At 35.6% G+C, this 27,887-nt stretch overlaps 1 pseudogene; it reads left to right on the top strand.

Annotated features, from left to right (window-relative positions):
* Positions 1-699: 699 nt before the first annotated feature.
* LOC149261097 (putative pectin methyltransferase QUA3) overlaps positions 700-27,887 on the top strand; it is a 53,863-nt pseudogene continuing 26,675 nt past the window's right edge.

Raw genomic sequence — 27,887 nt, 5'->3', positions numbered from 1 at the left:
ACATTATTACTACGGCTATTATTATTATTAATATATACCTTAATATCATCTTCATTATTTATATTGTTATTTTTATATATTAAAGATTTATTAAAAGTAATATTATGCCTATGTTCCTCGCTATCGTTATTTTTATATCTTACATCTTCACACTCGTTTAAAATCCTCTTAAGCTTATTATCCACGCTAGCACCATTTATATCATTATTATTATAAATTACATCTTCACACTCTTTCAAAATCCTATTATGCTTATTATCCACGCTATGTAAACTATCGATACCACCATTAACGATATGCAAACTAAAGCTAGTACCATTTATATCATTATTATTATAAATTACATCTTCACATTCTTTTAAAATCCTATTATGCTTATTATCTACGCTATGTAAACTATCTGTTACCGCTGACCTACCAGCAACGTCAACCGAATCAAGCGAGTAAACCACCTTACCAAAACTCGCGCGCAGATCATAATTCTCTTTTGAGTCAGCAGCAGAACTTACGCGCAGATCCATAATCTCTGTCGATTTAGCAGCTAAATCATCCAAAGAACCGGCCACCGACTGCTGCGAACAGATAGGAGATCGAACAGATAACAGATAGGAGGCCATCGACCTGTTCTAGTGATCAATAACAGATAGGAGGCCATCGACCTGTTCTAGTGATCAATCTCCTATCTGTTCGCAGCAGTCGATGGCCGGTTCTTTGGATGATTTAGCTGCTGAATCGACAGAGAATATGGATCTGCGCGTAAGTTCTGCTGCTGACTCAACAGAGAATTATGATCTGCGCGCGAGTTCTGGTAAGGTGGTTTACTCGCTTGATTCGGTTGACGTTGCTGGTAGGTCAGCGGTAACAGATAGTTTACATAGCGTAGATAATAAGCATAATAGGATTTTAAAAGAATGTGAAGATGTAATTTATAATAATAATGATATAAATGGTACTAGTGTTAGTTTGCATATCGTTAATGGTGGTATCGATAGTTTACATAGCGTGGATAATAAGCATAATAGGATTTTGAAAGAGTGTGAAGATGTAATTTATAATAATAATGATATAAATGGTGCTAGCGTAGATAATAAGCTTAAGAGGATTTTAAACGAGTGTGAAGATGTAAGATATAAAAATAACGATAGCGAGGAACATAGGCATAATATTACTTTTAATAAATCTTTAATATATAAAAATAACAATATAAATAATGAAGATGATATTAAGGTATATATTAATAATAATAATAGCCGTAGTAATAATGTGTTAGATGGGAGTGAGAGCCTTAGGTGTAAGGTTAATTTTAAGGGTTTGTCGAGAGGTAATTCATGTTCTCTCCCTAAGGACAATAAGGTGGTGAATTTGTCGAGTTTTTCTTTTCCGCCTGTGGTTTTTAGTCTCTTAGGGAAAGGTCTTAATTTTGCCTTAGCACCCAGAAAAATCCCGATTGAAGACATCATTTGCGATGTGGAATATGGCATTAAGAACCTTCCTGATAAGATTAAAGACACAATTAGGCAGGAGGATTGTGCAGTTACCCTCAGGAGGGCTAAGCCTCCCTGTAGTAATATCAGCAAGGCTGAGTTTGAGGCTCTGAAGAGCTTGAATGAAAATCGTGACGTCATGGTCTTAAAAGCTGATAAAGGCGGGGCTGCTGTTATCCTGGATAGAAAGGATTACAGAAATAAGATGCTTGACCATCTTTGTAATAGTGGGAGTTATAAGAAGCTTTCGAAAAATCCCCTCAAAAAGGTTTCTAGAGCAGTCGCTCTTGCGATCAAGTTGTGCAATTCCATGATTCCTCTAGCCCAGAAATTTATTGAGGGAAACCCCATCACTCCTAGGATTTATGGTCTTCCAAAAATCCATAAGGATGGGGTCCCCCTGAGACCCATTGTCAATACCATCGGTGGTCCGACTTACCTCCTGGCCAAGTTCCTCGCTGCGAAGTTGAGACCCTTGGTTGGGCAAACTGAGTCCTTTGTCAAAGACTCAGTGTCTTTTATTGAGGATCTTAAGAGGATTAAACTTGAGCCCGAGGACATTCTGGTGAGTTTCGACGTGGTCTCTCTTTACACTTGTATTCCTATCAATGAGGCCATGGAGGTAATTAATAAGCTAATTGACCCTGATACGGCTATGTTAGTTGAGCTTTGCCTTACCTCTACCTTTTTCAGCTTCGAGGGAGAATTCTATGAGCAGACTTGCGGAGTTGCCATGGGCTCCCCCTTGTCCCCTGTCGTCGCTAATCTCTTCATGGAGGATTTTGAGTCCAAGGCTTTGGCCTCCTCTCGTCTCCTACCGAAGCTTTGGAAAATATTTGTTGATGACACTGGTGTTGTCTGGTCTCATGGTCCTGACGAGCTGGATCGTTTCTTCAGTCACCTCAATAACCAATCCACCGCCATTAAATTCACGATGGAAAAAGAAGATAATGGTTGTCTTCCGTTCTTGGATGTTCTCATCTCTAAGAAGGTGGATGGTTCCTTTTCTCATCAGGTATTTAGGAAGAAGACGCATACTGAGCAATACTTGCATGCTTCTTCGCATCATTTCCCCGCTCAGAAGTTAGGGGTTCTTAGCACGCTTGCCACCCGTGCTGTAAGAATTTCGGATGAGGAGAGCCTGGAAACAGAGAAGGCTCATCTCCTAGATGTTTTTGAAAAGAATGGTTACAATAGGCACCTCGGTCAAAAAGCCTTCCTCCGGGCCAGGAAGGAGCCTTCAATCCATAGGGTCCCTAAAGATCATATCATGGGTGTGAACCTTCCTTACATCCAGGGGACCACGGACAGGATTGCGAGGATTCTAAAGAAGTACGATGTGCCCGCAACTTTTAGACCTCTCAACACTATCCGGGGCTCCCTCAGGTCGGTGAAAGACCCGATTGACCATAAGGACATGAAGGGCGTATATATCATTCCCTGTTCCTGTGGGACCCCTTATATTGGTGAGACTGGTCGCTCTATCAACCAACAGATTAGCGAGCATTCGGCTGACTTAAGGCATGGTAGGACCAAGTCCTCAGCCCTGGCTGAGCATGCAGAGAAGACTATGCATCATGTATGTATAGAGGAGGCTCAAGTCATTGCCAAAGTTGGGCAGTTTCACCATCGCAAATTTAGAGAGGCCCTGGAGATTGAGAAAAGGCCAAACAATCTTAATAGGGATGATGGCTGGAGGATTAGCAGTTGCTGGGTCCGAGCCTTGGCTTCCTAAGCCTCCTCATTCCCTGTTTGTTAGGTCTTAGGGTTTCTGTCTTCCCTCTCCCTTAGTTTGTTTTTGGCGGGTTGGTCCTAATATTATGGAGTGTTTGAGTTTTTTAGGTTATTAATTAATTTCAGGCTAATTAGTGTATTAACCGTATCCCGTTTATGATACTATTGGGTATATTTTAATTAAATTTGAATTTTTGTTTCCTTAATGTCAATTGTTTATGCCTTTATATTTAGTTCTTCTATAACTCTTTTTAAACCATATAAGTAATAATTTAATTACCTAATGACAGAATTAACTTTAATAATTTTATTGGAATATTTATCTAATATAACTATCTTTTGCCCAATTATCTTACACCTAATATAACTAAATTTATATAGTTATTTACCTCACTAATAATTACCATTTATATAAATTAAATAAATAATTTACTATTATAATTATTAATTTATAATTTTATATTTATTTATTTATTTAATAAATAAACAAATATATTTTTATTATTGATATATTTATTTAAAAAATAAATAATTTACTATTTTATTTATATATCTATATATTTAGTTATCTCCACCTAATATAACTAAACTTATATGTTTATATATGATTTTATATTTATTTACCTCACTAATAATATCATTTATATAAATTAAGTAAATAATTTTCCTTTGCTATTATATGTATTAATTTATATTTTTATATTTATTTTTATTTAATAAATAAATAAATATAAATTATTATTAATTTTATTTATTTAAATAGATAAATATAAATTATTATTTATATAGTTATATATTTTTAATAAATAAATAATTTATTATTACTTTATTTATATATTTATATATTAATTTGGTTATCTCACAACTAATTTAAACTAAATTTATATATATTTATTTATTTTTGATTTATTTATAACTTTATCATTGATATATTTATGTATTTATTTTTATATTTATTTTTATTTAATAAATAAATAAATATAAATTATTATTAATTTTATTTATTTAAATAAATAAATATAAATTATTATTTATATAGTTATATATTTTTAATAAATAAATAATTTATTATTACTTTATTTATATATTTATATATTAATTTGGTTATCTCACACCTAATTTTAACTAAATTTATATATATATATATATTTATTTTTGTTTTATTTATAATTTTATCATTGATATATTTATGTATTTCTTACGTTATATAACTAATTTTGACCTTGCTCCTTGAGTCAACCTTTGGCCAGGTAACCGTTGGTGTCTCTGCTCTAGTTATTTAAACAGGCTAATCTGGATCTGTTCTTCAACTTGTCCTCACGATGAACCACACTGGTTGGTTCGAAACGCGTCGACAAAAGATTGGTTATGTGATTTTGCCGAAGATTATCTAAACAATGCTATGGATCACAGAAGTCTAAATTCCTTAATATATAATATTAATTATTTTTACAATCATAAAATTATAGTTTAAATATTTTTATGTTTTTTTTCAATTTAACAATCTAAGAAGTATGAGCCACAATAGATGGTTTAGACTCTTAAACAGTTATGCGATTATTCTTAAAATTCTATTTGATAATAATATAGATCACAGATGTCTAAACGCAAAAACTATTATTAAATTGTGTTTTGATATTTAAGATAATGCCTATCAATATTTATGAGCTATTTAATTTATGTAAATATATTTAAATTTCTAATAAAAAATTATAGAAGTTGTTTATATTTTTAATAAAAAATATGAATTATTTAGATTTCTATGTAAATATATTTAAGTTTCTAATAAAAAATATATAAGTTGTTTATATTTTTAATTAAAAAAATATGATTTATTAGATTTATAACTTCTTGTTAGGGCTATTATAGAATATGTGTCGAAAGGCACTAATAATTATTGTTAATCGTTTTTTTAAGATACTGATCATGTAGGTTTAGATATTGAGATTAGTGCAAAGAGAATATAATGAATTTATGTTATGGGAAGATTAATAATGATTTATATTAATTATATAAGGATTTATAATAATAGTATTAATAATGTATAATAATATTAATAATGTTTACATGTATAATTAAGTTAGATATTAATTTCGTATATGAGAATTTATATTAGTGTAAAAATATATTGTAAGGAAATTGGTTAAATATAATAAAGAAATAGTTGATATAAATTATCACATTATATATTTTTATAAACTAATGTAACTATATAAAGCAAATTGATGGTAAATGTAGATAAACATTAATAAGAATCAAAGTATTTAAAAGTAAAAGATAAAAAATATTAAAATTAATTTTAATGCTTTTATTATTATTATTTTTTTGCTAAAGCAAGAGTGTTTTTTTCTCATTCATTAACTAAAAAGTTACAAATATATGTTACAAATCATGACACTTAGGCCTACAGGAACATCCAGTCCCCACCAAGCTTCGAAAATCGGGCCAAGGACCCACAAAAATCTGTAGCCACCTACGACTGTAGGATCTGATTCTAAAGATCACTCAGTCGAGAGGTTTAAACAGGATCTCAACTAACATACTTTTTAACAAATTCAACAAACTTGAAAGAGCATTAATACCATCTCAAGAGTTCAAACAGGTCTACCCAGGAGATAATTCCCGACCAACTTTAACTTCCGAAACCCATGAGAAGTGGGCGAGACATCACCAAGATTGTGATTAGTTCGGAGGATAACACCACCAACTAGCTCGATGAACCGTGGCTGTAGATATTGCCAAGTAGGATCCAATGGTAGAGGAGAATATCGGGCGGCAAAGAAGCATGCGGAAAACCCACCCTGTATAGGCAGTTTTTCTCTCACCTCCCACCGCCATGTGGTAATTGATGAGTGGCATTGGGGGAAAACCATGAAATACCACTTACAAGCTTGGGGATGCCTGAAAAACCCCTTAACCGCTAAAACTTTGTTTTCCTCGAAAAAGAAAACCGTCTTTTCTCCGCTTCCTTTCATCCATCTGAAAGGTCCACTCACGTCGATTATGGGGTCTTCTACTTGATGAACCCTTCTCCTCCATCAGCTTAATTCCCAAATTGACACTTCTCCTTCATGCTAAGATAATATTTACTTTCTTCATTTGCTAGACTATGACATTCCTCATGCAGTTTCCCTATGGGTGTTAGCTCCAATCTGCATCTGTCGTTATCTTTTTATAGAGCACACCCTCGTTCACCAGCCGATCTGCTAATTTTTTGGCATTCCTGCGCACATGAACAAAACTTAGGGTTCTCAAGATTCTTAGATGTTATTGAATACGATGATAGACCTACAAAAGTTGCTGGTGGTTTGAGACTTTCTCTGGTGCTAAGCCATTTGCTATTTTTTTAAAGAATTAATTGTTAATTCAAAGTCTGCCTTTGTGATTGTGTTATGCATATTGAGATCTCTCAGAATCTCTAAGAAATGCTCTATGGCCATTAGTTCCGCCATATTGTTGGTGGCAATCCCTAAATGACTATGAAAGATTACTATTATATTCCCCTTGTCATCCCTTATAGCTCCACCGTAACCCGCAACCCTCGGGTTTCCTTTTGAGGCTCCATCTGTGTTGCATTTCAAGAAGCCCGGGGGGGTTGGTTGCCAGTAATCCTGCCCCACTGTTGAGTGTGTTGTAATCCTGATTGTGCTCTAGGGATCAAGCTTTAGGAGGCCCAAAAGTAAAAGAATGTTCACGAGCCTCCTTGTGAGATGGAGGATTCTCGGGAGGTTGCTTCTGAAGGGTGTTTATAGTTTCTTTCAGCTATTTTAAGAGTTGAACTATTATGTTTTGGGTTGGGCTAGCTTTATCATTGGAAATTCTGTTGTTGTGTTCTTTCCATACATTTTAGATAAAAAAACCTGGAATCAGAGTCCAAGAAATGTTGATTGTCTCATTTTCAGATAGTTTTTTCCTCCAATTATTTAAAGTTTTAAAGATGTATTTTTCATCCTTGTTAGTGTGCCTGAAGATAGAGGCAACCCAGTTCCATAAGGTTGAGGTGAATGTGCAAAGGTTGAGAAGGTGATCCATCGTTTCTTCATGAAGACCACATAAGTGGCATCTAGATGGTCCAACAAAACCTTTCTTTCTAAGATATTCCCAAGTCAGAATATTTTTGTGTTGCACCATCCACACAAACAGTTTGATTTTCATCCAATGATGGTTTTGCCATAGGTCCTTCCATATTTTATCAGGGTTTGAAAAGTTATGTCCAGTGGCAATTCCTTTGGCTTCTTTGAGGTTGAAGTTGCCCTCACTGTTTCTTCCCCATCTAAGTTGGTCTGTGGAAGTTGAGATTAAAATTTTCCTCTTTTCCAGGATTGATGCGAGAGCTTTAGCGTGGGGCTTCAAAGGAGTCTCTTCACTGTAAACTAGTACTTTCCATGTTCCCTATTTCCTATTGTTCCTTGTCTGATCCCAGTAGTCACCGACCTTTTGTAGCCCTTTGTTGACAGTATCATCTCTCAGAATATCTAAATGGCTCAAGATTCATGCCATTTGTTGCTAAATTTACCTCTTGTTATATGTAGTTGGAAATTCTTCTCCTTGAATGTTGGCAAGAAAGTGTAACAAAGGGTTTCGTTATATTTTAATGAAGTTTTGTGTAGAAAAAAAAAATCATTCAAGTTTATCAAAGTCAACCAGTTTTTTTGGAAGATTTATTCTTGATAGAAACAACAATATCATGTAGTTTCGAGGAGAAGCGTAGGCAGGAGCAATGGAGGCCACATGATAAGCAAGCTATTATTCGTGTTTAGCCGTGGTTTTATGTTGTTCTTGATGAGGGGTCATACAAGTTTGGAACATTTTGCTGGAGTGAGTTTCTTTTATACAAGCCATTTTGTGACGTTGGTTCAGATATTGGGTTGTCTACTGAAAGTATTGTTGAGATTTGGAGAAATTGGAGATATCATGCATGGCATGTTAATTGAGGCCCTTTGCCAAATGAAGGTGATGAAGAGGATGTGGAGCCACTTATACATGAAGAAAATGTTGATCAAGATTTTGAAGAGTGGCAGGTTTTCTCACAGTTAGTTCCTCTAAGTTGTGTAAACATTTCAGACCTTGATAATCTTGGTAGAAAGGACTTTGATGTTGATTATAATTGGCAGGAAATGATGGTGTCATGTTATTTCTTAGAAGAAGGGGTCAATTTTGTAAAACATGCATAGTATGCAGGTGGTTTGAATTTTAGGTTTGTTAGAGACACATATTTGTCGCCTTCGTCTCTATCAGAAAAACAACTAGCTTCTTTTGAAATAATTTTTCAACACTTTGCTAATGGTGAAAATGATGGTGCTTTGAAAATGATTATTCTAGGTACTGTTGGAGTAGGAAAGTATTCTCTTGTTGTATTTATTTCTCATGCTCTTTCTAGTGGAACAATGAATGGAAAAATTCCATTGTTATTGCTTGCTCCAACTCGTATTGTTGCTTCTAACATACGTGGGAAAACAATACATTCTGCTTTAAAAATTGCTATAAAAGATATGAAGCCACTGTGTGGGTAGGCTTTGGCTATGTTCCAAAAGGAAATGAGACATGTTCGATATATATTGGTTGATGATATGAGATTTATAGGTCCAATGCTATTCATACAAATAGATTCTCGTTTGTGAGAAGCCTTTCGTGAAAATAAGGATTGTCCTTTTGGTGGTAGGTCCATCATTCTTGTGGGTGACCTTGCCCAACTACATCCTATCAAGGATAAATCATTGTATGCATGTAGAATAGCTGGGAAATTTTTGTGGGAAATCTTTAGCATTGTAGTAGCTCTGGACAAAATTTATAGGCAGTGAGGAGATGATCCTAGACAAGAATTTTTTCGCAATCTTTTAACCAATATTAGAAATGAAGAGCCTTCTCTTGCTGATTGGGATTTTCTTATGACCCATATTGATACCTTCTTGGATCAATAGCAAATGATTTTGTTTGATTCTACTCTTCGCTTCTTTGTGACAAATGATCTCATCAATATGCATAATCGAAAAATGCTTAAAGCGTTAAATTGTCCTATTGTGAGATGTGTTGCAGAAAATAATAGAAGAACAGAAATAAGTGATAGTGAAGATGATATATTAAAGTGTGAAGAACTTCTATGTCATGGAAAGCACGTGATGTTAACTTGTAATTGTGGGTTGAAGTTGGTCTCGTTGATGGTGCACTTGGATATATTGAAAGCATTTTCTTTGCACCTGGTTCAAAGCCGCCGCAACTAACACAATTTGTTACAATTATGTTTGAAGAGTATTGTGGTGTTCTAGTTGATAAGGATTTTCCAATTCTTGTACCTATTTCTCCTATTCTTAGGGGGAATATGAGGCAATTTCCTTTGAAAATGTCATGGGCATTGAAAATAGACAAATCAGAAGGGATGACTTTGCAACAAGCCACTGTAGATATTGGAGACAGAGAAAGGCAGGGTCTAACATTTACAACTATATCAAGAGTGAAATCAATAGATGGTTTTCTGATTTCACTGCCTTTTTCTTTTTAGCGTTATGCATAAATGAAATATAGTGCATATGTTACACTTAGAAAGAAAGAGGAGGAGTGATTAAAACCAATATCATTCTTGGGGTATTTATCTTCAATGCAGTTTAGTGTTTATGAATTATTTTTAAGTAAATAAACTATTTCAGAGCAATTGTTGTTTGATTTCTTGAATTGCAGTTGTTTGCATTTTTTGTTCCTTCCTTTGAATATTTTTATATTTATGTTTCAATATGAAATATGCAAAATCATAAATGTATAGTTTTGTTTTTGTTAACTTGTTCTCTTTGAATGTAATGATTTTAATTGTATGTTTTTGTCAATGATTCACAGATATGGAGAACACTAATGGTAATCATTACATTACAACAATTAATTCAATTACAAAAACCATTAGTTTTGTTACTTGTATTCGTGCAAGGTTTGATAGAAGATATGGATTCCATCCTCATTTTGTCGATCCATATTTTGAGTGGAACGAAATCAGATGTTCAAACTTTATATCATTTGCACCAACGAGAATCAGGGAGGAAGATGAGAAGGGACTAGCTTAAAAACATGAAGTATCGTGATCATTATCTTGTTGATTTGAATTGGTCTTGCTTTTGCCACTGCTCTGGGTGTGTTTTGGAAGAGGCTGCTATGAAATAATTGTGTTGTAGTCGAGTGTTGAGAGTTGAATTTTGTTGTTGAATGTGGTGTTATTGTTATTATTATTTCTTTCAATGTTACTAAACTTTGGATTGTTGTCATTGGTCCTGTAATGTTTAAAATTTCATCTCATTTCTTTGTTGCATTGTGAGCAACATTGTCATAATCATCCTTTCTTAACTATCATGAATGCTTGTTAGTGATTGACAACAATTGTTGTTGATGTCGAAATTTATGTTCTCTTAAATGTATTTAATTTTTCCTATGCTTATAATTTATTAGTAACATTATTTTAGCAACATTTCACATTTGCTAATGTTATAGTTTTGTATATCTATTTTAGTTGCTAATTTTTGTTATTAATATTTCATTGTTAATTTGATTGTTTATTTTACCATATTTTCCTATCATAAATAATGTTATATAATTAGGCTATTAATTTTTATTAATATGTTTTATTTAATTCATCCTTTATTTTATTAAATTGTGTTCAATAATTTTTTATAATATTTTCATATATGTGTTATTATTAATTTCTAAAGTTATTTGAACTTATTATTATTATTATTATTAATATAATATTAATATTATTAATAATTTTAATATTAATATTAATATAAATTATGATATCATATGCTTATCCGTGTTTATCAACCACATTTATATTAATATAAATGTGGTTGTGTTAGTATTTAATAATGAAAATTTGAAAATTGTTTCTTATACTAAGCCGATACAATCATATTTGAAATTTATATAAAAAAAAAAGTTAAAGAAAAACTTTGAAAAATAAAATCAAAGTTGGATAATGAATATTTACTGTTGCATAAAATTATATCACATTATGAGGTTATAATTTATTTTAAATTGAGACTTCTAAAACACATTCACATCATTGTTTAGCCACATAAAAATAATGAAAAGTACATTGAATTTAATAAGAAGTCAAGTAGCTTGATCCAAAATGAGTAAAAAGAAAATAATTATTACAAAATTATCAGAAACTTTGGTATGCACCTTTTTATAGAGAAACCATTAATACATTTATTAGAATGAAAATTATTTAAATATTCGGCTAGAATTATTCTTTGTGGATGGGTGCAAACTAGTGATGGTATTCTTTGTGGGTGGGTGCAAATGAGTGATGGTTTCTCATGACCCATTAGTGCCAATCCAAATTTTGAGAAACAATAATATTTTAACTTTGAGGAATGATTGAGAGTAACTAGGAAATGAAAGATTTTTAGAAAAAAATAACCAAAACTTATAATAAAAGTTTTAAATTGTGAGATTATTTCAAATGTTTAAAACTATTTTAACCAAAAAAATTATTTTTTTTAAGTGGTTTATATAATATATACATATATGCATAGTTGACATTGAAATATTTTATATAATATGGATATTAAAATTTTTATTTAATATGAGCATTAAAACATTTCACTTATAGACCATATGGGTTATATTAAAATTTACATTTTATTTAAGTTATTAATATATTTCAAATACACATTACATTACTAAAGATTTTATAATGAGATATTTTACTTTGATAAAAAATGAACATTTTTTGCTATCAATAATATTTTTTAAATGTTATATTTCATTTGAATTTTATATTTAGACTTAAATGAATATATATATACATATATGACAAAATTGATGAAAACAATTTAATGAGAGGAGGCGGTGCTTCGGGGTGATTTGCAACTTGAGCTAGGGTTGAAGTTGACGCTAGGGTTTTGACTTTGGGTACCATGGCGCGATGCGCAGGGGGGAGTGCAACTCCCTCCTACAGTCAGGTAGTTACAGAAGGAAGTAAGGATAGGGGAAAGCAACATTTTAAAAAACCTCTGGAGAAGGTATCAGAGGCTAGTAGCAAAGGAACAATGGGAAGAAACAGAGTTCAAAAACTTGAAGGGGATCAGCCGAAAACAAATAAGGAGAAGCATAATGGAGGTAGCAGTGGAAAACCTAACTCCATAAGGATGACTGGGGTCTGCAAACCCAAGTCAAGCATTATTCCCTGGGTCATATTGAGCAATCCAATGCTTCAAGCACATAGGGATCATATGACCGAACATGCGATTATATGCAAACTTATGGGGTTATGGTCGACGGAGAGGGCGTTACACATCTGGATAAAAAGCCATTGGAAGCCAAGGGGGAAATACACCTACATCTAGGTTCTGAGGGATTCTTCGCAGTGGTGTTCACGAGTCTAGAGGACAAAGATAGAGTTTCTAAGGGAGGACCATATTCTATGCTGCCGTAGGACTCTATATGTGGCCATGGGTGATGAAATTTATCCTAGAACGTGAAACATTCACATTGGTACCAGTATGGATCATACTATATTCCCTTCCTCTAGATTATTGGATATTAAAATCTCTGAAAACAATAGGAATCAAGCTGGAACATTTCCTAAAGATCTCAGAGCCAGCTCTGAAAGGAAAATATACCTCCTTCGCTCGAATACGTGTGGAAATGGACTTATCTAGAGCCCTTCCGGAAGCAATAATTTTAGAAGTGTATGATGAAGAATGGGTACAGACTGTGGACTATGAGAAAATCCCATTTAGATGCCGCAAATGTCATGAACATGGGAATTTATTCAGAGACTACCCAATAAACAATATGGAAGGAAATGCAAAACCTACTGAGGATAAAAATCACGAGGGTTTCACTAAGGTTGGGAGCAAAGGGAAAGGTGTTAAATGCCCACAAAAGAAGATGAATGAGGATAGACATTCAAGACACAATCGTTTGAATATCCTAGAGGAAGAAGAGAGGAACAAGGAAACAGTCCAGGATATGGAGAACATAATCAATGAGAAGGAAAAGGAAGTTGACATGGAGGATATCAAAGTAAACAACCAACAAAAGGATGATCTACCAAGCTGTATGGACATAAGTAGGGACCATGAGATGACTCCAAGTGAAGTGGGAATAGAGGACCATGAACTACAAGAGATTCTATATAGGGAAAATCTAAATCTAGAAAAATTTCTAGAACAAGGGACGAGCATAGGAGTAGGCTCCCTACCAAAAGAGGATTATGATAAGGTGCAACAAATCTTTCTTTGGAGATCACAATCGAAGGGAACTGGAGTCAAAAGAAATCATGAAAGCCAGGAGCACAGTGGGGTCAAAATTATGGAGAATGTACAAGAACAATCTCCAAAGAACTCAGGAAGGAAAAGGTGAAGAAAAAGATAGAATGTGCTCCTAAACGAATGTGGAAAACTACTGATTAGCTCAGGTAAGATGAAAGATCTTACTAGTTATGCCTATACTAACCTTTTTTAATGAAGCTCACAACCTGTAATATTAGAGGCATAGGAAATAAAAGGAAACAAAGGAATCTCAGTAATAGAATTAAAGAAGAAAAACCAAATATGGTTTTTATTCAGGAGACAAAATGTTCAATGAATAAGATTAGAGAAATTCATAATAAGTGGCTAATCAAGCATGAGTATCTAGAGGTAAAAGCAAGCAACTCAACGGGGGGGATTCTCACGCTGTGGGATCCACAGAAATTTGGTAAACTGTCTTTCTTATGTATGTCAACCTGTAGGTGATAAGGAAATATACATGATCAGAAATGTTTATGGACCTCAAAAGCTAGCAGAAAAAATCAAGATTCTCATCTCCCTTGAGGATCTAAGAGCAAGACACCCCAATATGCCCTGGATCGTTGTAGTTGATTTCAATATGATAAGATCTCTCTTAGAGAAAAATGGTGGTATTAGACTGTTAGGAAGAGACTCCAAGGCCTTCCAGAACTTCATAATGAACATGGGACTATTGGATACTGAAACAATAAATGGAACCTTCACCTGGAATAACAAGAGGGGAGGGGCTTCCAAAGTTTCCTCCAAACTTGATAGATTTATTATTTCAGAGGACCTCCTTCTCACAAACCTTGCCATGACAACTTCTATTCTGCCTTTTGGAGGATCAGATCATTGGCCTGTATAGCTGGAAGCCACCTTTATGGGCACACCAAGAAACAGACCTTTCAGGTTCGAAAATGCCTGGCTCTCTCACCCTAAATTCACTAGTAATATCGACAAATGATGGAGAGAGTATTTGAACATTCAAGGCACTAGAATTTTCATGCTCCAATAGAAACTCAAACACATCAAATCTAAACTCAAAGATTGGAACAAAAAATAATTTGGTGATATCTTGAGAGCTAAAAGAGAAGCCGAGGAGAAGCTCTAGGAGATCAATCAGATTAGCATCACAGGTGGCTTTACCGAGGAGCGAAAAAAGCTAACTGACTCTTTGCAGGAAGAATGGGAAGAGTGATGCTTACAAGAGGAAATTTTCTGGAGACAGAAATCAAGGATACAGTGGATTAGAGAGGGAGAAAGGAATAAAAAATTCTTTCACAAATCCACCATGTCTCACAGGGCACATAACAAAATCACAAAGCTCAAATATTCTAAAGGGATAAAGCTTGTCTCTCATAGTGATATGGAGTCAGTCCTTGCACAACACTTCCTTAGTATAGCAGAGAATCTCTGGAAGATAGATGTAGGTTCATTGACCAATTCACTTATTATATCCCTCAGCTAGTCACGAGAGAGGACAACCACAATATTAACAGGCCAATTTCAGAAGAGGAGGTCAGTGAATTGATTAATGAAATGAAAAATGGAAAAGCACGAGGCCAGGATGGGTTCAGTGTAGACTTCTTCAAAGCTTTCTGGGAAACAGTCAAAGAGGATATCCTTGAGGTTGTGGAAGACTCAAGAAAATCCAAAAAGGTTTTTAAGGCTCTTAATGTTTCCTTCATAGCTCTGATCCCAAAACAGGAAAATTCCATGACTCCAGATGGTTTCAAACCCATAGCCTTATGTAATGTGGTGTACAAAATTATTTCCAAAGTGATAGCCAATAGACTCAAGCCTCTTTTACCATCTCTCATCTCAGAGGAGCAAACGGGCGATGTGGAAGGAAGACAAATCCTTAATAACATCATCCAAGCTGATGAGGTGGTACACTCTCTCAAAAGCAACAAACAAGTTGGTATGATTATTCAATTGGACCTAGCGAAAGCCTATGAAAAGTTAAGTTGGTCTTATATAAGAGCAGTTCTAAAAGCCTATGGCTTCGACCAAAATTGGATAAGATGGGTTATGGCACTTGTCACCATCACCAGTTTCTCCATACTACTTAATGAAGCTCCATCAAGGACCTTCACACCCTCCAGAGGTCTCAGACAGGGAGACCCGCTCTCACCTTTCCTCTTCGTTCTGATGATGGAAGGGCTTGGTAGAGCGATCAAAATGGAAAACGCTGAAGGACAGATCCAGGGTATGAAACTCACCTTGGATGGAGTGGCAAACACTCATCAAAAATTTGTGGATGACACCATGCTGCAGGGCATACCCACAGTTAGGGAAGCCAAAGAGATCAAACACATCTTAAATGACTTTTCTATGGCAGCAGGCACTGAGGTAAGCCTCAACAAATCAATTTTTTTTCTTTAACACTAACATTGCTATTTAGAGAAATATTACCAGAATTCTTGGGTTTCAAAGGGAACAGCTACCTTCCAAGTATCTAGGCATTCCTCTTACTGATAAACCTCTAAGCAAGAAAGTGTGGGAGCCAATAATAAACAAACTTTAGGACAAGGTCAAAAAATGGACATGCAGGTCACTCAATTTGGTAGGGCGCCTAGTTCTCACACAGGCAGTCTTGCAAGCAATTCCTATTTTCATGTTCTAAGCTCTTCCTTCTCCTAAAGGTATCAAGCAGTAGATTAGGAGCATACAAAGGGATTTTCTATGGGGCAGAGGAGAAGAGAAAAAGAAGTGGGCTTTAGTTGCCTAGGATAAAATATGCAAGCCCAAAAGCCATGGTGGCTTGGGACTGCATGACCCTGAAACCCTCAGTAGAGTTGCAGGAGCCAAACTTTGGTACAGATGGATTAAGGAGTTGACAGCTCCCTGGCTAAGCTTTGGAAACAAAAATATGCCAAATATTGGTAGGAGAAGGATCACATTAGAATGTCAGGGAAAATCAGGGGCTCCCATATTTGGAACCTTGCCTGGAAAAATAAAATTATTGTTCAACAACATAGCTTCTGGAAAATTCGAGTAGGGAACCTAGCACGATTTTGGGAGGATAACAGGCAACATGAACCCAACCTTTACAAGGATGACTTAGCAGCGCTCAAGAATCACATAGATAACAAAGGTCTTCTTATGATCAAAGAATTCTGGGACTAGGATAGGAATAATGGAAAATGGAGGAATTGGAAGGATCTAGGCTACAGTGATGAGAGTCCTCTGAAGGCCCAGGAAAAAGCTCTCACCCAGGATCTAGAGCATAGAAGGATTCTAGTATCCTCCTTACCCGACCAATTAAGATGGGGAAAGAACACCGAAGGTAACTTTAACCTCAAAGAAGCTAAACAGGAAGTAACAAGATTTAACTATCTGAATCCTGATCATGTCTGGGAGAAACTATGGCAGAGCCCCCACTGGATGAAAATAAAGTTATTCATCTGGCTAGTGCATAAAAGGAAAATATTAGCTTGGGAGAATCTCCTTAAAAAAGGATTTATTGGCCCTTCCAAATGTTACCTATGTGGCTCACAAGAGGAGACGATGAATCACCTTCTCAACATCTGTCCTTTCACATCCAGTGTGTGGGAGTAGGTAGCCTCAATCTTTAAACAATTAGATAGGGATAGTCTCAACATATCAAATACCTTGAAGAATTGGAGGAACAACTTCTTTGGGAATGAAATTATTAATAAAGCCTAGATTCTGGTTCCAGGCTTTGTTATCTGGAATGTTTGGAAAGAGCGCAACAGTTGAATCTTCAAAAACAAAGCAAGCAAGCCACAACACATAATTGACCAAATTTTAAGGCAGCTCAAAGACACTGTAAGAAGCCTGTTGAGGACACTTCCTAAGGATCCTCCCATGCCCGAAGAAGAAAGTATTATAGTTCATTTGGGCCTCCTGTCCATAAGCCCATTGGGCATAATCAAAGGAGTAAGCCAAATAAATGCAGATAGTGATATTTTGCAGCCCCCTCCTTATGGTTTCCTAAAGGTTAATATAGATGGAGCATCTAAGGGAAATCCATGGCTAGCTGTCTTTGGGGGTGCTATAAGAGATGAACAGGATAAAATAAAGGAGATCTTTCATGGCCACTTGGGTAAGGCCACTAATAACATGACGGAGCTCATGGCATTGGAGCAATGCCTGGAAATCTTGCTGGACTCAAATTCGCATAATGTTATCATTGAAGCAGACTCGGAATTGATTATTAGAGCAACTAATAAAATATGTAATGGCACTTCTCTAGATAAAGTTTCAAAGCATTAGAGGCTTTTCGAGGTCTTTTATCATATCCACTCCCACTTGTAAACCTTAAAAACTATTAGATTTGTCCATGTGAAAAGGAAAGCTAACAAGTTAGTCGACTGTTTGGCGAATGAAGGTGTCATCAATATGGATAGGGATTCTTGGTATGCTTGGGATTTGTTACCACCAGGAAAACTGTTGGAGGATTGTCTCTATCAGGCGGACAAAGATATGGAGCTATGGTTTCACAGGAAGGATCGAAGTGGTTCAGGAGACAGGCGGGAGGATAGGGAACCCTAAACTGTCTTCCCTTTTTGGGTTTTGGCCACAATCCAAAGCTCAGAATTCCATCGGATGTGTGGTGAGAGGATCGTCTTTGGAAGGACCACAAGTTTGGTTGTCCATTGACCAAAAATTTCTGGGGAAATTTCGATGGTGTTTGGGGTTTGGTAGAGAATCTAGGAGGAAGGCACAAGAATCGTCCGATGTTCTTGTTTAAAAGTTATCGCTTCGTGAAAGGGTGCGCTACCTATTTTCGGAGGCGATCGATTCCAAAACCACAAATGGTTTATTGGGCAGGGTTCAAGCGGTATCTGGTTTTTCTGAGTAAGGCCCTGATTCCACTCTTCAGGAGACACGTAGCAGCGCGAGGTGAGAAAATACTACCTTCATCAGGTGGTTATCCCTCGCGCTACTTGTCCACTCGATATCCACGTAAACCGTTGGATCCTCCTCGAGTGATCAACGGTGTTGGTTGTTCGTGCAAGTTGGTTTGGCGTTTCGGACCCGAAAGAGTTTAGAGAGATATCCTATAGCTTTCGTTAGGTCTATAAGATAGGTTTTTGTGTGGATTTGTAGTAAGCCTATTTTCAGAGCATGTACGTTGATCCTGGCAGGTCGGATCGCACAATCTGTTGAGCTAATTTGTGTAGCTAAATTAACACAATTATTTCTTATCAATCCGGGTTGTTTATGCTTTGAGGCAAGTTCAATATATGTGAAGATCAGATGTAACCAAGCCTTGAAAGATAAGTTATTCAAAAGCTTAAAGTAATACATCCTACAACTCTAATTCAATTAGTTTAAAAGAGGAAAAACATTGAAATGGTTCTTGACTCAAGAAGTCCACTTTTGCCTCAATTACCACTTAATGAATCAGAGGTTAAAACCAAGAACTGAAGATGGATAAATTATTAATGAAAAAAGCTCTTAACTTAAGAGACACATAAGGTATTTCATCATAATTCATTCATCTCAATATCAAAATCTCAATAAGAAACTACTTGCATGCAAACAAAGGAAACTAGTTTTAATTCATCAGTTTAGTAGAAGGGATGCTCAACTTGAACACTTGTTTTTCCAACTTAATAAAGTGATGAATAAGCTAAGAACTAATGAAATCAATCACCATGCATAAACCATAAAGCAATCTGAAATAAAGCTTGAAAAACCAGTTCTACAATAACCAGATTACAAGAAATAAAACTAGTCAACAAGGGAGTGTACTTAGCTTGGAATGGGGGCCCCCCACCCTTGCCTTGCACACTTGAGAGGTGATATCAGAAGCTCAAATTTAGTCACACATCCATAGCATTGAACAGAAAAATAATAATAGCACAAGTCTTCAAATTAACTCCTCAATCCAAAAGTGTCACAACATAAAAGTATAATAAGTCAATACATAAGCCATCAACGTCTTGGCTCTTAAATAAGAAGTCTCATGAAACAAGCTGATCTATATTCACTCAAACAAACCCATCTAATCTCATCCACCTATCTAAGTCGAATTCATTACTCCCAACTGAAGAAATATGACCAATCCCATAGAATCTCAAAACTGCCCTATTTCTATGGGATTTCTGAATGACTAGTCATGATTGACTAGCACCAAATGGGCCTAATAAAGCTTGTTCTGTTCGAAAAAAGCATAGCTGGCTTAGTCCTAGTTCCCAAGCTGTCCATCCATGCATTCAACTCGTGCCCAAGTGTCCTGAAACCATATCAACCATAGAGCTATTACGGGAATTTCTGAATCTGCCAGTTTTGCACTAAAAACCAAACTTTCATAAAAACTTTAGAAATTGAAAAATTAAAATTAAATACCTGAATGGATATCAAATATACATCAAAATGGGATGAATGAAATGAAAATGGATGGAAAATAGATGGATTAGTAGGTTTCTTAGAGCAAAAATAAGACCAAAACTAAGGCCCAACATCTCTCCCTTGCTTATCATCAAGCATGTCCCCATGCTTGCTTACTCCTCTTTGATCTTCTTCTCTCTGTAGTAGATGATGTACCTATAGATGCTTCCTGTTGTGCTGCCCTGACCAAACAATCCAAACCTGTGTCATGTCTTTCCCCGAACAAAGCTGCTTTTACCTTATGTTTTTCATACTTTGCCTGCCACATATTCTTTTCCTTTAGCCATTTAAATGCTTGCTTTGGAAGTAGATCATTTTTCCATTTCAGTCTTCCCAACTCTTCATTTAACTTTTCATTTGCTTTGACCAACTTAGCATTATCTTTCTTATTTGCCTTGTTTTCCTCTTTTAATTATTTTTCCAGGATTTTGCTAATTTCCAATTGGTCAGTTAAGTCCTTGATTCTTTCCAAATTGATTTCTTTTTCAAAATCTTGTGTTGTTTTCATTAATGATGCTGTTGTTGCATCATCATATGAAGAATCCCTCTCAAATACTTCTTGTGCAATGTCATTTTCTTCTTGTTGTCTTAGAGAATATGTTTCTACTTCCTTGTCTAAGTCAATGGGACTTTTATTCCTAAATCTTCTAGGAATAGACATAACAGATGTTTCATTTTCCTGCATGGCCATGTTATTTTGCTGTTTAGCTCTTGTTCTAGGATACAAGGGTGAATTCATCAATCCTCTGTTTTCCTGCTCTATTTTATCCTGTACTTCATTAATCTGTTCAATGAACTGATTTTTAGACATGAACTCTCTCCATACTATGCCTTGTGACCTCACCTGATACTCAACTAGGATTTTGATCAATCCTTGGTGGTAAATTTGTCCTGCTTTAGGCCTGTGTTCATGTTTCAATGTTTCAATCATTTTCAAGAGGCTCCTATATAGGAAATATGGCAAGTTAATCCTATCCTCTCCCTTAATATGCTGTAGAAGCCTGACATGATACAAGTGGGCAAAACTATATCCTCTATCACAAGTCAAAAACTTCTGGATGACCAAAACCAACTCACCCCATGGTTCATTAACCATTCCCTTAGTATCCCCTTTGTCCTATCAAAAGTCCCTTTCTAGTTCTTCTCAAGAAATAAAGTCCATGCTTTCTCCTTGAAGTGCAGGCCTTTGTAATATTTCTCACCTATCATGGGTAGATATAAAGCTTGGGAAAGATATTCCCGAGTCACAGGAATAATAACATCTCCTACCCATGTCTGGTCCTGACTAAAATTATTTATAAAGTCTCTGGTTATCTCTTCAGAGTGGCCATCAAATTTTTGTAAAAAGCCTTTCATCCCCGCTTGGTAAAGTTTTTCTATAGTTTCCTTCCCCCAGCTCTCTATCTGAAATTTTGGCTCTACTCTGGCTGACATTGGTTCTGAAAACCAGTGAATGTATGCCTTTGTTGTTACTAATTTCATCTTGACAATAAAAATTTATGACTATTGTTCTTTTTCAAAATGAAATTTTGAAAGCAAAGAAGCTTACCTTCCTCCTCACAATAATTTAACTTTGATTTCTTTATCCTCTGTTTACTCTTTCTCTGCAGCAACACTATTTTAACTCCCTGTTCAAGCAATCAAACACCTGTATATCCCTGTCAATATGCTAATCTCTGTTCTGGTAAACAAAATACATATGAAAACAATTTTTCATATTGTTCCATGTATGCTCATCACCTTACACTGTGTATATTGTTACCAAAATCAAGCCATATTTTCACTCTGTATATACAATCATTAAAAACAAACAGTGTTTTGACTAGTAGCGCATTCACATGGCTCTCAGCCTCATCATGAAAATTTGAAAATCGCCAAAATGCTCTCGGCCTCAAAACAAATTTTAAACAAAAATAGCGCATTTAAAATGAATTTTAAATGGCTCGGCCCTACTCCCTTTGGCAATCAACGCTCGGTCTTAGACACATTACACAGCAACTAAATCGCATAGCTCTTCGTTTAAACATGACACGGCTCGTTCGGCCCACATAAACTTCAATCCATTGTTTTGGTCAAAACAAAGATGCACAACAGCAAAAAGGGTTCATAACAGAGACACATGCATTAAGTTTGTACCATTCAGCCGTTTCCATACATAGGGATATGATATATCAGTTATATGAATGAGGACAGTGCGCAATAAGACAAGGGATGTATATTAATGTGCAATCAAAACAATGCGCAGTCAAACAATAGTGCACATTCAACCAACAACGCGCATTCAACCAACAGTGCCATGCAATGAACACACCACAAAAATCACATTTCGGTGCCTCCTCTGTTTATAGACTTTGCTGTGATTTAAAACACTGCACGTTGTTAAAACTTCACATGCGATTCCATACCCTAACATGTTATCCATGCAATAAGTTTACATTTAAATTCTGCGTGATTCACTAGTGTTTTATGCCATAATTTACGCAGTGAATCAACCAACTTATTGCGAGGTTAACGCATGGTTTCGACGTTACCTGGTTATCAACAAGCGCTGAGGAATGTTAAACGGCACTCCAAATCCACGTTCATTCGTTCAACTGACTGGTGGCAAGGGCAGAATAATTTAACCATTAATAACAGACAGTTTACAACTATACTCCACAGTTGTCGAGCTTAAACAAACTACTTCATTACCTGAATGAATCCCGAAAATCAGTGATCACTTGTCGTTAAAGCTGGGATAATTTTCCTTCTTAAATCATCTCAAATTCGCTTCAATCTCCTTTTCACTAGTTTGCAGCTCCAAACACCATCGTTTTGAGCTATTCGGCACTGAAGAATGAGGTTAAACAGTGCAAGATCCGTCGGTCAGTTCATGACCATTTCATGGGTGTACTGTGCACTCTTGTTTATTGGTGTTACAGTGTGTGGTTGGTATGGGTGTCCTGTTTGACCAGTCGCCCGACTGTGTCATGAGGATGGCCGAATCATAGTTTTAATTTGAAAGTCATGCGCATAACTCCTGTACAGTGCACAGTCCAATGACAAACAGTCGCCATGCCACGGTGTTTACCCCGTACCTGTGTGCTGGCCGGTATTTGTCATTTTGTTGATGTTGTTTCATTCAGTGCTTAACCTTTGGCTGCATACAATATGATTGCCACCGTCGTGTATTCATACTCGTGCTCCTCACGCATTCTCATATGCAATGATGTTCAACAATGCGTTCGTATTGCAATGAGTTTGATGTGCAGATATCATTTAAACAATACCCCGCTGCCACATATGCAATACTCCTAACTTATATACGCAGTCGTGCCATATGGTTTGCACGCGGCCTTCCCTTTATACACCATACCTTATATTATATGCGCCCTTCCTTATACATGCCTTTAGTTTATATCATATATATATGCGCTTTGATTTATATCATATACATGCACTTTGGGTTATGATATATGTATGTAATCTTTACTCACCATTTTGACTATAGCGCATGCATATTATAACTATTTGGACTATGGCATATATTTGCTTTGATTTTCATATAGCGCATGATTTCTTTGTTTTGATTATATGCACATCTTTATAATTTTGAAATGACCATCTTGGGTCATATTTAAAATTATCACCGTTACTAATTCTTGAGTTGTATGTGCAGGTTGAAAAGTTGTCCCAGTTTGGTCTTTTTATGCTTCTAAAGAAAAATATTTAGGGGTTAATGATCATGAAATAAATAGGGAATATGTATGGAGATGAAATGGAATATGATGTATAAGGGTTATAGGGTATGTATAGGGAATATAGGATATGAAATGATAATGAATATCCTCAGGTACTAATTTCAACTTAACAAAGACTACAAATTTCTAAGAAAAATTTGAATTTTCAAGCAAAAAATGACTATACATATACTCCCGTGGATGATGTCAGTAGAAGTGGGATCAAATCAATTGATCGGATGTTGTAGATGGATTGAAAAGTAAACTTTATTGCTGCTCCTTGTTCTTCATGCTCTGGTTCATGAATTGTTGTTCATGTCCCTCTGCAATAATTTCTTGTTTCAGGTCCCTTTGCAATGCTTATGAAATATGTACATGTTGTTTTGACATTGGCAGGTCTTTCAGGTCCCTCTGCAATGATTTCTTATTTCAGGTCCCTCTGTTGACAATACAAGTTCCTTCTATACTTCAGCTTTCCAGCTAAAGATCTTATGCAATTCTCCCCCTTGTTTAGGATGTGACTTGTCCTCAAGTCAGTTGTCTGTGGAGAGTTCCTGCATTGAAATTATGTGAGAACAGTAGAACAAGAATAAGGAATTCATAGAGTCCAAGTTGCCCTGGTTTTCCCCTATGAATTCGTGTTTGCTTAGTGCCAGTTTCCTGGTTTTCACTAGCAAACAAATTATTTATTTTTTATATGTGTTATATATATATATATATATATTTATTTATTTATTTTTTTTTATTCAACTACAATACTGGAAGATGGTTGAGCCTGGTGTGCCATGATTTCCATTTCTATATCTTCTATTAGTTTCTTCATAAATGCTTCTTTACTGATAGGCCTATTATAAACTTTGAGCCTATGTCCATTCACTATAAATGAGGTGGAGTCCTGGTCGGTTGTCCTGATCTTTACTGCTCCATTGTCAAAGATTTCGTCAATTTCATATGGGCCTAGCCAGTGCGTTGTGAACTTTGCTTTGAAGTCTTTGAATTTGGAGTCAAAAAGTAATGTCGAGTCTCCCTTGTGAAATGTATTTGTTTTGATATATCTGTCGTGCCACTTCATTCTTTGTTGTTGCACCAATGTAGTATGTTATATGGCTTGTTGACGATGCTCATCTAATTGATTCAGTTCCATGATCTGCTACTGCTGTGCTTCAGTCAGGTCTAGTCCTAGTTCAGCTGCTAGTCTGTATGTTTGTATCTGAAACTCTATAAGCAATAAGGCCTCTTTTCCATATACTAACTGGTATGGACTAAAACTAGTTGTATTCTTCCATGTGATTCTGTAGGCCCATAGTGCATCTTTTAATTTTTCAGACCAATCTCTTCGGTTCAGCTGTACTGTTTTAGTCATGATATTTTCTAGGACTTTATTTGTTGATTCAACCTGCCCATTTGCTTGAGGATGATATGGTGTAGATTTCCTGTGTTTGATCTTGTATTTCTCTGTTAGATCTCGTACCAGCTTTGATGTAAACTGTGCCCCTTGATTTGTTACAATTTGTCTAGGTACTCCGTATCTGACAAAGATTTCTTCAAAGAGAAAGGTGACCACTACATCTTCTGTTGCTTTGTTCACTGCTTTAGCCTCTGCCCATTTGGTTACATAATCTGTACATACTAGCCTCTCTCGACAGATGCACCAATGTACCTCTTTCCATTTGATGGTGGATTGATAGTTCCAACAAAGTCAAGTGCCCATTGCTCAAATGGTTCTATGAGGACCCGTGGCTTGAGCGGCATCTCATCTGATGTGATTAGTCTCCCTGTTCTTTGGCAACTGTCACACTGCTTGACATATGCCTTAGAGTCTCTGAAGATGGATGGCTAGTAATAGCCCAATTACATCACCTTATATGCTGTTTGTTTGTCTGCAAAATGACCACCACATGGTTCATCATGACATGCTCTCAGAATGTCTAATATTTCATCTTCTCGCACACATTTTCTAATCATCAGATCTGAACCAATATAAAATAAATCACCATTTACCCAACTATACCTAGAACTTTCTCTAACAATTTTTCGTTTTTGCTTTTTAGAGAATTGAGTTGGAAACTTTCCAGAAGATAAATAGTTTGCAATGTCTGCAAACCATGGTGTTTTTAATGTTATGGCAAACAGATGTTCATCTGGAAAGTTATCTACAACCGGATTTGTATCGTTGGGTGAATGTATGTGGGACAGAAAGTTAGCCACTTGATTTTCCTTGCTTGGCCGGTCTTGTATTGTGATATTAAATTCTTGCAATAATAGTAACCATCTTGTTATTCTTCCATTGGTGATGGGTTTATTCATCAAGTATTTGATTGCTGAATGATATGTATGAATGAAAACTTGATATCCTGTTATATAGTGTCTGAATTTTTTTACTGCATGTATAATGGCTACATTTCTTTCTATGTGACTGTGTAGTTCAATTATGCAGGTGTTAGATTCTTGCTTATAAAGTATATTGCATAATTGAACAAGTTGTCTTTCTGCCCAAGAGAGGCACCTATCGCGGTATCAGATGCATCAGTTGATATATGAAATGGCAAAGACTAGTTTGGGCCATGGAGAATGGGTGCAACTGATAATTTTTCTTTCAGAATTTGAAATGCATTTTGATAGTCATTTGTCCAGTGAAATTCAATATCTTTTGCTAATAGTTTGAAGAGAGGTTGGGCTATTTTACTAAAGTTTTCAATGAATCGTCTATAATAGCCTGCATAGCCTAAGAAACTTCTTACCTCTTTTTGTGTTGTAGGAGGCATTAAGTTAACTAGGACTTGGATTTTTGCTGGATCCGCCTTAATTCCTGAAGCAGAAATATGGTGTCCCAGAACTATTCCTTCTGTCAACATCATATAACATTTCTCATTGCTCAACGACAAATTTGTTTCAATGCATCGTTTCAGAACTTTCTCAAGGTTATTTAGGCAATAATTATATGTGTTTCCATAAACTGTGAAGTCATCCATATAAACCTCTACACATTCATGAATTAGATCAACAAATATTGCAAGCATTGCTCGTTGAAAAGTTGCAGGTGCATTGCATAAACCAAATGGCAAAACATTATATGCATAGGTTCCCCATGGGCAAGTGAATGTTTTCTCATCTTGGCCTTCTGTTGCTATTCTTATCTGGTTGTATCCACTAAACCCATCCAAGAAGGATAAAAATTTCTTTCCAGCTAATGAGTCTAACACTTGATCAATGAATAGTAGAGGAAAATGATCTTTTAGTGTAGCTTTGTTTAGTTCCCGATAGTCCACACATACCCTCCACTTTCCATTTTTCTTTGGTACAATAACCAGTGGAGAAACCCATTGACTATCTGAAATAGGATAGATAAATCCAACATTTAACAATTTTTGCAGTTCCTCTTTCACTATTTCTTTCATCATGGGATTCATTCGTCTTTGAGGTTGCCTTATAGCTTTGAGTTGATCATCTGTATAGATGTGGTGGATACATGTGCTAGGATGGATTCCTTGCATGTCAGTATAATCCCAGGAAAAAGCTTTTGAATATTTCTATAATAATTCAATTACCTCTTGCTCTTATGCTGATTGCAATTGGTTTCCAATGTTTAAATTTTTTCGAGGATATACCTCAATTGTTTTTATTGTTGGACTGGAGATTGTGTTTATAGGAAAGATGTCTATAAAATAATTCTGCAAAGTTTGAACAGTACAACTTTCCTGAAAGCATTGATTCAAAAGGTTACTTGTAGTTTCATATTGGAATTCTCTAATCTGCTCTGAAATACTTGGTTCTGAAATGAAAAGATCCATTAAGTCTTCATTCTCTTCTTCTTATCTAAAATCAAAGAATTGATTTATACTTAAAACTGATTTAGTTTGCTGTTTTTCTTGAGTTTCAAGCACCGATTCTAAAGAAGTTGATTGTGCAGGTGAATAAAGAGCAATGTGTTTCCTTTCATCTCCATATGAAATAATCATGCTTCCTGATCTGCATCCTATGAAGGCATCAACGGCAGCTAACCATGGTCTGCCTAAGATTAGAGGATGTCCTCCCAAATTTGCTTTTGGTTGCAAGATAAGGAATTCAATAGGATACTCCCATGAATCCAAAGAGACTATGATATCTTCTAATATTCCTTCAGGAACAACTTCAGATCTGTCTGCTAGTTCTAAAATCGTATAAGTTGATCTAATGTTGTTTAAATGCAAAGTTTTCATTATCTCCATTGTCATTACATTTATAGCTACTCCCGAGTCTATTAATGTGTTTGGTACTGAGAAATTATCTATTGATATAGTAACCATAGGGATACCAGGATCAATATATTTCTCTACTATGGTTTG

This window comes from Pinus tabuliformis, chromosome 6 (assembly GCF_031772625.1).
Source record: "Pinus tabuliformis cultivar Carrire ecotype Pingquan chromosome 6, CPIR1, whole genome shotgun sequence".
In the NCBI taxonomy this organism is placed as follows: domain Eukaryota; kingdom Viridiplantae; phylum Streptophyta; class Pinopsida; order Pinales; family Pinaceae; genus Pinus; species Pinus tabuliformis.
Note: the sequence above shows the minus strand (reverse complement) of the source record. Positions and strands in the feature narration are given on the sequence as shown.